This window comes from Agelaius phoeniceus, chromosome 4 (genome assembly GCF_051311805.1).
Source record: "Agelaius phoeniceus isolate bAgePho1 chromosome 4, bAgePho1.hap1, whole genome shotgun sequence".
Classification (NCBI taxonomy): domain Eukaryota; kingdom Metazoa; phylum Chordata; class Aves; order Passeriformes; family Icteridae; genus Agelaius; species Agelaius phoeniceus.
In genome coordinates, this window is record NC_135268.1 from 20,785,021 (window position 1) to 20,795,388 (window position 10,368).

Here is a 10,368-nt window from a genome sequence, read left to right on the forward strand (position 1 = left end):
AAATGATGGGCTTGCTGTTACTTATGCCCTCCTTCAAATTGCTATTTTCATAGTACAGTTTCACTGCAAGACATGTGTTCTTTATAAAGATTTGGCAAATAGGAACAAAACTAGGTATTAAAGCACTGGAATAACTACATTAATTCCCTGCAGGGAATGGTGCAGAGGAGCCCCTCATAGCTTATGCTTTAAATCCAACACTAAAAAGACAGTCTCAGCTTGTCCTTTAAAAAAATAATAAAAAAGCAAATCCACATTGACTTGCCAAGACTCGCTGGACTTCCTTTTGTTCTTCTCCTAAATCCCTGAACCTGGGTACATCTGAGGAGGTAAAGATATACTATTAAAGCCTTAAACTAGCATATGTTCACTCATCTAATTATTTCTACATGAACCATAAGGTGCAGTTAACAGCAAATTTAAGGAGAATTTAAGATACTGCTTAGAGCTAAGGCAGCAGTGCACTTTTTCCTTGTCATTGAAACAAACTGCAAAAAAAGGACACTGATGATGAAGTAATGTTTGATGGTCATGTAAAGCCACTGCAGAGTGGCAGTGTAGTTCAGCCATGAAATACTCTTCCACATATCATCACGGATGACAGCCACTTCCCCTGTAATAAGCCCAGATCTGCTGTAAAAGACAGGAAGCTTTAGAAATCAGAAGAGAGAAACTAGGAGGTACTGAAAAGAGCTGCCAAAGGAATGCTTGACCTTGAAAACAAGGATGACTTCTCCTGATGAGGAGCTCTCTTGCTTCCACATGCACAGTCCTCTAATTGCTTAAACATCCAGACCCTGAGCACTGAGCATCCCCTCAGGGCTTAGCGCTGCTAATTGAGCCCATTACTCCCTGTATCTCAAATCGGGTGTAAAAAATAACCGGGGGACAAACCTGGAGCTTTAGCATCTCACAGTCATGTTGCATTCACAGAGACAGAAGAGCCACTGATTTAAACTGAGGGTTTGCCCCATTCCTCCACCTGTTTCAAGTGACTATACAGGCAATGCGGGCTCTGCCTCCACAACTGGGCTGTTTCTTATCAGTCCAGATGCCTCAGGCTGTTATTAGCTATTATGCTATTGATCATCATTATCTCTCAGGCACATCTTCAGAGAGAGGCTTGAATTTGCAGATGCTCTCTGCCTCCCAAACCATCTCTGCTTGAACAGACCCATGAAATCTGGAATGCCAAATGCCCATTACCATAGGCTTTCACTACAATTAACCCCCTGATGACACACGTGGTGAAGGGAATGAGCTGCCCTCAAAGCACTGCTGGAGATGTAACGTGCTCACCCAGAGCCGTGAACTGCTAGCTGAAAAATTAACCCAATATACATTCATGGGAATGGGATGAAAAGGTCATTTGATGGTGATTAGCAACACCCCAAGCCTTCTGTTCAGTGTTGTTAGCAACTCCATACATGGTAGCTATGAGGAGTTTCCTGTGCCTTCCTGGTAGAGACCACATGGCTGGACTGGGTTTACACGGAGAAATGCATGTGTTAACCAGGCACAAAACTGCCATCAGGGCTGTGTGTAAGGGTGCAGCCTTTCCCAAAGCACAGGGGAAGCAACAGGACCCCATGGCAGCAGTGTTTTTGGGCCCTGCATGTGCTGAGGAAGGAAACCCCCAAGAGACTCCAGGAACCAGAGGGAGCTCAGAGGACAGGCTCTGGCTCTGGCTCTGCCAGCTGGGCTTGTAAAGTCATATCCAGATGTGGAAACAGCTACAGCAAACAAGAAACTCCCCCAGTCACTCCTGAATATAAACACTATGACAAGCAATGACTAACTAAATCAAGGGCACTTCAGGAGAGGGTGGCATGAACAGCTCTGTCAGCTTCTCGTGAGTGACTCTGTGTTCAGGTAACACAGAGTCAAGAAGGTCATTCAGGAGGAAAGAGCCCCTTGGAACCAAGCACTGTACAGCCTGGGATGACTTCCCTACACCTCTCCAAATCTGCAGTTGCAGGAGGACTGTAGCAAAACAGAACAGTGAAACAAAACAACTTGGGTGAAAAAACAGTCAATAAATTCAGCTCTGTTAACTCTGAACACAGAATTTCTTGCAAAGGCTCAGTTAAATTCAGCCTCAAGATGTAACAGTATCGTATGCCTAACCTCCCCCAAAATGGACAAAGCTCACTCTATCCACAGGACAGCTGTCAAGATTCAGACCTTAGGTACGTGGGTTTTTTCAGATTCAAAGTTAATTCATCAGCAGCTCTAAAGGACTGATGGCATTGTTGGAGTCAATAGTACTGTGTTCATTAATTCCAACTGAAAATCTGGCCCTTAGGGTTTGATTCAGACACAAATCTTTAATCAACTAAATGCCAACATGAGAAGCTGCAGATGCATTTGTAGACAGCTCATTGATTAGAACAGGAAGAAAGAGGTGATTTTTCCACATATGTGTAGCAGCTATGCTTTTTTATTGTTTTCAAATCCAACTCAGTCAGACCTAATATGACTCCTCAGAGGAAACTGCATAAACCAGAGTCCCTGCCCTTTAATATAAAAGGACAATGCAGTGCAGCTGAGGAGTATGATGTGAATTATTATTCTCAATGCACTGCAGTCTCATTACATTCCAGGGCAGTCGTCCGAGTCGATTGCAATGTCCAGAGCACTGCCAATTGCAGTCCAGGGGCTGGCTGAACTAAAAGCCAAATAGGATGCTGAAGAATAGGTAAATGCAGATTCCCTCTGCCTTTCAGAAGGGAATTAAAGCTCTTAATTTTGTTTCCTGGTAAGAATCTCCCTGCAGAGCAATGCTGCGGTGCTCTGGTGCCCAAGGTTCTCCTGGAGTGCCCACAGTCCAGGAATTTCTTTAGTATTATCAACCCTTAAGATTAAAGAGTAGAACTAGAGATAAGCTTGCAGAGGGAATTCTAACTGAAAAGGGAAAGTAGAGGTAGGATTAAGCCAAAGGGAATCCATTCTCTACAGCCCCCACATGTGATCTGAGGAAGAGTACCACATTAGCATAACATCACACCTGGCCTGGACAGGAGGGAGCTGTCGTTTCTCAGGCAAGGCAAAAATCCCAGGCAGAGCTGGCTGCTGGCCAGCTGCCAGGCTGTGTCCACCTTGCAAAGGGACAGCTTGGCCCTAAGGCCAACATGGAGGCAACAGGACATTTGCTCCAGCAGGCTTCCCCCAACCTTGCCCTCTGTCAAGAAAAGCCGTGGCCATCTCCTTTCCTAGTGATGCAGGCAGGAATGTAAGCTGTCATTGAAGAGTAACCAAAGCATGAACTGCTTGAGGGCAGCCTGGGCCTCATTCACCCTTCTGCAGAGGACACACTGTGCAGTGTCCCCACACAGCATCAGAGATGGAGAGATGCCACTGGGTGATGCCACTGCAGGTTTGTATGGAAGGTGCTTGGGCAAATTGAAAGACAAGCATTGATTTACACATTCTTCCAAGGAAGCATCGTTATTTAATGCATTTAATCAGCAGAGGTTCCCCATTCATTCATTTTGTCTACTTAGCAAGGGGATGTCAGCCTCCACTCACTGGAGATAAGCCTGGGGCCTTTGCTCCCTGTTGAGCTCTGTGGAAGCAAGCTCAGCTTCTGGAAGGAATTCTTTTCTGTGAGACTGTGCCCTTTGAGACATGAAAAACCCCACTGAAAAGAAGATCTTCTGGAGGTTTAATCACCAGAAAGCACTGTTCTAGTCACCTGAAAAGATTGTTTGCCTAATAGATGCCAGAAAAAACATGTAAACTAATTTCTGCACCCAGCTGACTGAGCTGGAAATAACTGGTCTTGTGTGAAACACTCCCAGGTGATTGAGTTGAATAATTGAATATTCCTGGACTCTGCCACTGACACTATTTGATATCTGACAGCCAGCAATGTCTCATACATTGCACCTTGTCCACGCCATGAGATGATGAACAGCTGGTGGTTTTAAAAAACCCAAACCCGAGCACTTCCTACATTGAAGAGAATAGGGTTTTAGCGCTTGGGCTCAGTACAAAAGCTATAAAATGTCCTGCAGTGTGACTGCAGCATTTTCTGGCTCCCCTGCTATCATCCCATCTAAGAGAATAATGTTCTCTTAAAACAGAGGAGCAAATGCCTGCACCCTCTGTTATAAGGGACACGGAAGCAAAGACTTTCTCTAAACATGGCAGGTAATTTGAAGATTAGGAACTCACTCTCTCTCTCTCAGACATTAAGAGTAAGACTTGGAAGACCCATGCTGGGGTCATAAATCTTGCATAAATCATGAGCTGAAACCTACCTACACAGTAGTCCCCAAGATTCCCTAATGTCCAATGGCTTCGGAATAATACAAGTGGCATCTAAGCAACTGAGAGTTAAAATTGCCTTCACAACTGATAGGTTGGCTACTTTGAAGGGAATTCATACAAAGTGACACAGTCCTAAAACTAACCCCTCCATTGCTGGTCAGCAGGCAGAGACAACACTGCTCACTGGAACGAGACATGTGAGAAATAAACCTTGGGCCAACACAGTTGCCCTCTTTACTATAAATTGTAGTGCAATGCAAGAATCCTGCCAAGATCAGCTGTTTCCTCTAGATTTCTGTCAAGCTTTGACAGCTCATTAAAAGTTAGGAGGAGAAAGGGTTTGATTTGCTTCATTTAGAAGCAAAGCTTGGAGGCTTACCCTTTTGCACAAACAATAAAGAAAAAATGACCTTCACTCTTCCCAGCTTTTCTATGCTGCACCATAGCTAACAGCAGGGGAGGACCCAGTTCTGTGCACAATTATTGCCAAAAGTCTTTTAGAGCTTTAAAATTGATTCTCCAGTCAGATACTAATTTGCACTGCAAGAAAAGATTTAGAGCTACCTGCAGGTTTAAGGCATACAGCCACATCGATTATGCTGAAAGCACCAATTCAGGCAATCTTTGCAGCTTGGAGAGCTAAACCTCACATTTCTCCCCACCCTGTTAGAATCCCCCCACAGACTCCTGCAAGGGCAGATCCACTGCAGGCCCTGCATGCCAGAGGGAGATAGAGTTAAATATCCATGTGACAGCATGGCTGGTGCTGCCATTGCCAGGAACTGTCATGGTGTTTGTGTGCACTGTGTTAGTGTGACATTAAAATCAATGTGTGCTCTGTATACCTGCAGGCAGTGCTCAGTCCCTGGTAAACAAGGCAGGCAGGGCTAGGATGAGAGACAGAGGACTCAGGAACTCTGCTCTATTTAAAGAGATCTCATTTAAAATACATGGCAATTCCATGTATCTTGCCAAGAACACCCAAAATACCAGAGCACCTTTTTGTTCTTCTGCTAGAGCTTTAATGCTAAAAAAAGTGCTGACAATACCTTTTTATACAGGAAAAAGCTGTTGTGTCACATTTCTCTAACTCTAGGAAGTGACCCAATCAATCTACATCTGCCTTTTCTCAAACCTCAGTCACAACATTCTTCTCCCATTAAAACCAATGCAAACAAGCTACCAGGGATTTCTTACTTCTTTTTACTGCTGTGTCTGATGGCAAGAAAAAGAGAGGGAAACAGTAAACTTTCTGGGGGAAAGCATAGCTTTACAGAGTTTTGTGTGCCTCTCTGGTAAGTCCACACACTTGAGCCACTTTGCACTCCCTGGGCTGGCCTGGCTGGTGGGGGCACAGACACAGCTGCAGCCTTGGCTCTTTGTCCTTCTTTTCTTTGGACTTAACTCTACTTGCTCTTACTCTTGGCTTGCAAAGCAAGAGCCATACATTCAGTCAAGCATCTCAAACCACCTTATTCCTATGCTGGGAATCAAAACCTCTTCCTGAAGCTGCACTTTTAAATTACTATGCATTAATAACACCATACACTCCATGGAGCACAATATCCTACACTTGAGTCTCTCCTCTCAACTCAGACTCTCCATCCTCTCCTCTTGACAAAGTTTCACAGCCCTTTGAACCAACCTCAAATAAAGGCATCACATAAGCAAGAATTCCATGTTGTACCTTACCTGCAGCATAGACATCTTGTCTGGAAGCTTCCCCATCTCTCCTGAGGGGGATCTTTAGCCCCACGTTACACATAAGTGTCTGCTACAGCTCACTGCATCTTCATCAAATGCCTTTAGGGTCATGGCTCCTAGCTCCTGCTGCTCACCAAACTCAAGTAATGAAGAGCACTTGTGCCCCTGCTCTCTCCCCACCTGTCAGAGCCTCTACTGCCTCCTGAGCTTAATGCACATCACCAACTCACCTGGTGTTTGCAAAGGTGAGGAAAGATGGGAGCCTCCTTTCTCACTGTCCTTGCAAAGTCCAACCTGCCAAGGCCACTGGTTAGAAACCAATGTTACAGGAAAGCTGCTCAGAGGCTTTTCATTGAAATAGATGTTTTTCTTTTAATGAGCTATAGTTCATTTTCATGCACATTGCAGCATGTTGGAAAACATGTCAATCACTTGATTTTTGAAAGCCAAACAGAACTGTTCTAACAGTGCTGAAATGCCTTTGCAAAAGACAGCTCATCTGCCTGGAAAGGTGTGGAACATCCTAGGAAAAGGAGCATTTAAACCAGCCTATTCCTTTCTCCACAGACTTTTTCTCTTAACTATCCAAGCAAAGCTCTGCTCTGAGGCTTTCTTTCTAATCACATTTGTTTGTTGTACATGCTCCATTCTCAGGCAAGGACATTGAAACCAAGCCTCTTTTTTCCCCTAGAAATGTAGTTTTGGGAGGTTGGTTGGGTAGATGACCTTTCAAGGAAATAGGTCACAGCACTGAAAGATTCAAATAATTTATTCAAGCAAAACTTGCCAAACAAGTTAAAGAAGTATGAAAGCTCTTCTGGGGCTGGTATTGAATGTCTCACAATAATAGAAAAGTGTGTGATCAGAGCAGACTGCCAGGAAAGAGCAGTGTGTACATTGTGCCACTCTATATGTGCTTGGACAAGTAGAAGAGACAAGTGTACCCCAGTAGAGGGAGGATTCAATAAAGGTATTCTTCCATTTTCTATTTGAGCCTACACTGGAGACAGAAAGGACCAGCTGTGCTGAAGCTGGACACAACCTCCATATGTGTAGCTATTCAAAAAAGCTGTATCTATACCACATAGCTCTCCTTTTGTCAGGGGTAGGTTCTACAAAAGCTCCAGCTTCTAGTTCAGCAGAAATTAAGACCATTTAGGGACTGCCTTCAATTTTGGAGGCTCTCTCTATAGTGCCATCAATTAGCCTGCAGTAGTTATTCCAGCCTGTATTGAACCAGGCTGGAAAGAAAATACACAAATGAAATGGCACAGTTTTTCTCCCTGAAAGCAAAGGAATGGACATTATGAGATAGTCACTGCAGCTTTGTGCATTTGGAAAGTGTGCCATCTCAGAGAACTGTCCAGTGAAAAAAAAATGGGACTGCTTTGTGCTCCACCTGTGCTAGCAAAAGGGAACAGGCCAGAGAACCTGGCTTTGGCTTTGCAAGGGCAGGGAGATGAGTGACAGATGGGGAAGAGGCTACTTATTCACATCCAGCCCAGGAAGGAAAAGCCAGGTAGCTGCACTTAGTTTAGTGACTTCAGGATATGTCCCCAAAGCACAGGAATGTACATTAGGAAATGCAAGGCAGCTGCCAGTATCACTCATGGCAATGTCCAAAAAGTGAGCAGCAAACAAGAGTGGAAAACCAACCACTTCACTTTTCAGCTGTCCTTCATCATCAACTGAGCCAAGCTGGAAAGGTGGCTGAGTTTGGGAGGGGATAGAGAGACAGCACTGTCAGCTCCCAGGATAATACAGCCCAAGATGAGAATGCAGAGGATAGTGATTTCAGAGGGCTTCAGCTACAGTGAGTGCATTATTCCTCTCTAATATGAGTGCAGGAAGGAGGTACAGTCTGTCAGTGCATAAGCTGTACAGCAGGAAAATTAGGGTGAATACCAAGAAGGCTTTCCCAGCAGGGAAATATGTAAGCAAGCAGAACCATGTCAGTGAAGGCAAAGAGATAAACCTGTAATAAAGGATATTTCATGTAATGAAGCAAGATTAGAGCATATTTTGTATTTGCCTTATGTCATTTGTAGGACTCATTACAGGGGGCTTACCTAAACTGCTATACAGATCTTTGCTTTCTTAGCCAGCATTTCTCCTTTAAATAGCTGAAAAAAGTCACACCAGGTGCAGGGAGATATTTGGATATGACCTGAGCAAGTGTCAGCCCTATTTATTCTCCATTTTTCCTCTCCTGCAGCCAGAAAAAAAAGGGAAAGCCTTTTGACCAGCCTCTGCCTACAGAGCAGGCACTCACAGTGCCCAAAACCTAAGGGGAGCCCAGGAGTTTGAGTAGGGTGAGTAACCCAAAGCATGGAGACAGTATCTCCCTAGAGGCTTTTCCCTAGCTTAAGACTTATTAAACCTAAGCAATTTGTCTCATTAACTGGCAACTCAGTAGCTGTCCTTGAAAAAGTAAGGGACACAAGAAAGGAAGAAACATGAGGAGCTCCCAAACCCCAGGAGGAGCAGCTTCATGGATGGCCTCACCTCTGCCGGTTCCCAGGCAGACCTGGTCTCTCCTCTCTCTCACAGCCAGGGTGATACAGTCCAGCAGTTCCTGGCTCAGCCCAGGTGTGGGGGCTTTGCAGAACCCAGCAGACATTCCTGCACACCAGCCATTCTCCACCAGGCACTGAGGGAAAAGGTGGGTGCTCAATGGTTGTGCTCCAGCTGCCAGGGTGTTTTTCACCAGCCTGTCCTTAACTGCTCAGCTCTGTCTTTCTGATGTTATGTAAGCAGATTGAAAGAAAAAAACACTGCCATGAGCAGGTTTCTAATTAGGAAAAGAAATAAAAAGAATTATGGAATTAAGGCAAAACCTCAGCATGAATGACCCAAATCCCTTCCTTGTGCTGCAATCCACAGCAGGCTATTAGAAAACTTTTTTAAAAAAGAAAATCTATCACTAAGATGGCACAGAAAAGTCAAATTCTTTTGTAGGCTGGCACCTGCTTTCCCAAGCAGCTGATCCTACTTCATTTGTCTATTGTAAGTGTGAAGGATGCTTTAGAAAGAGATGTGCTTTGTGACACAAGCATTCCTACAAACATTGCTGAAATATGAGTAACAATGGGGCATACCACAGAGTTTTAGAATCATCAAGGTTGGAAGACACCTTTAAGATCATCAAGTCCAACCATCCACCCAACACTACCATGGTAACTCCTAAACGGTCTCCCAGCACCACATCCAGACGCCTCTGGAGCACCTCCAAGGATGGTGGCTCCACCACCTCCCTGGTCAACCCATTCTAGTGCCTGACCACCTAACAGTGCAAAGTATTTTTCGGAGATCTAATCTGAATCTCCTGTGCCTCAGCAGAAAGCCATTTCTTCTGGTCCTCACACTGCAGAAGAGACCAGCACCCACCTCACTGCACCCTCCTGTAGTAAACCCCATAGATTTAGGAAAAGCACCATGGAGGATATGAACCATAGGAATGCTGAAACAGCAAAAGAAAATTCCAGTTTCCCTGTCCTCCGCCCTTAACCTATCTCTGTAACCCTATAAGGCAATGTCATGTTAACCCCTTACCCATTGGTCAAGCTTGGATCCTTTCCAACCCTATAAAAGAAGCATTCTGTACCCCATTAGTTGGGGAAGAAGAAGAGCAGAGACCCTTCACAGACCTCCCCAAATAAAGCCATCTCCGTGGAACAGCCTGCGCCTTCTCCTTCTCCTCTCTCTCCATCTGCTGCAGCCTCCAGCCCAGGGCACCACTACCTAGCAAGCAGAGCTGAAATCCTGAGAGCTTGCAATCACTATAGAGCTGATAATCACCATGCTTGCTAGATGGCAGCCCCGTGGCGTTGGCACGAGCAAGCCAGCCTCGGGCACCCGGTCCCTACCCAGGGACTGAGCTCCTGAGCCCGATTGCTCTGCTTTATAATAACGCCAAATGAGGCTTTATTACCCTCCTTTCATGAAGGGAGTTGTAGAGAAGGATGAAGTGCCTCCTGAACCTCCTTTCCTCCTGACAAAACAACAGGAGCTCCCTCAGCTGCTGCTCAATAAGATGAGTTCTCCAGACCTTTCACGAGCCTTCTTGCCTTTCTCTGGACATGCTCCAGCACCTCAATGGACATTTTAAAGCGAGGGGCCCAGAATTTAACACAGTGCTAGGGGTGCACTCACTCACCAGCACTGAATTCAGGGCAGTGACCTCTTCCCTAGTCCTGCTAACATCCATCCAATCACCACACCATCACCATTTCCTAATTTGTGCTGGCAACATTCTCTTGGTGGTCTGCAGACTGTCACTGCAACTGAGAGCTGCCTACAATGAGTTACCTACTATCACACTGCATACAGGTGACACATCAACAGTGGCTTGTTTTGTGAACATTTCAAGCATCCACAGGTCTCCATGACCTG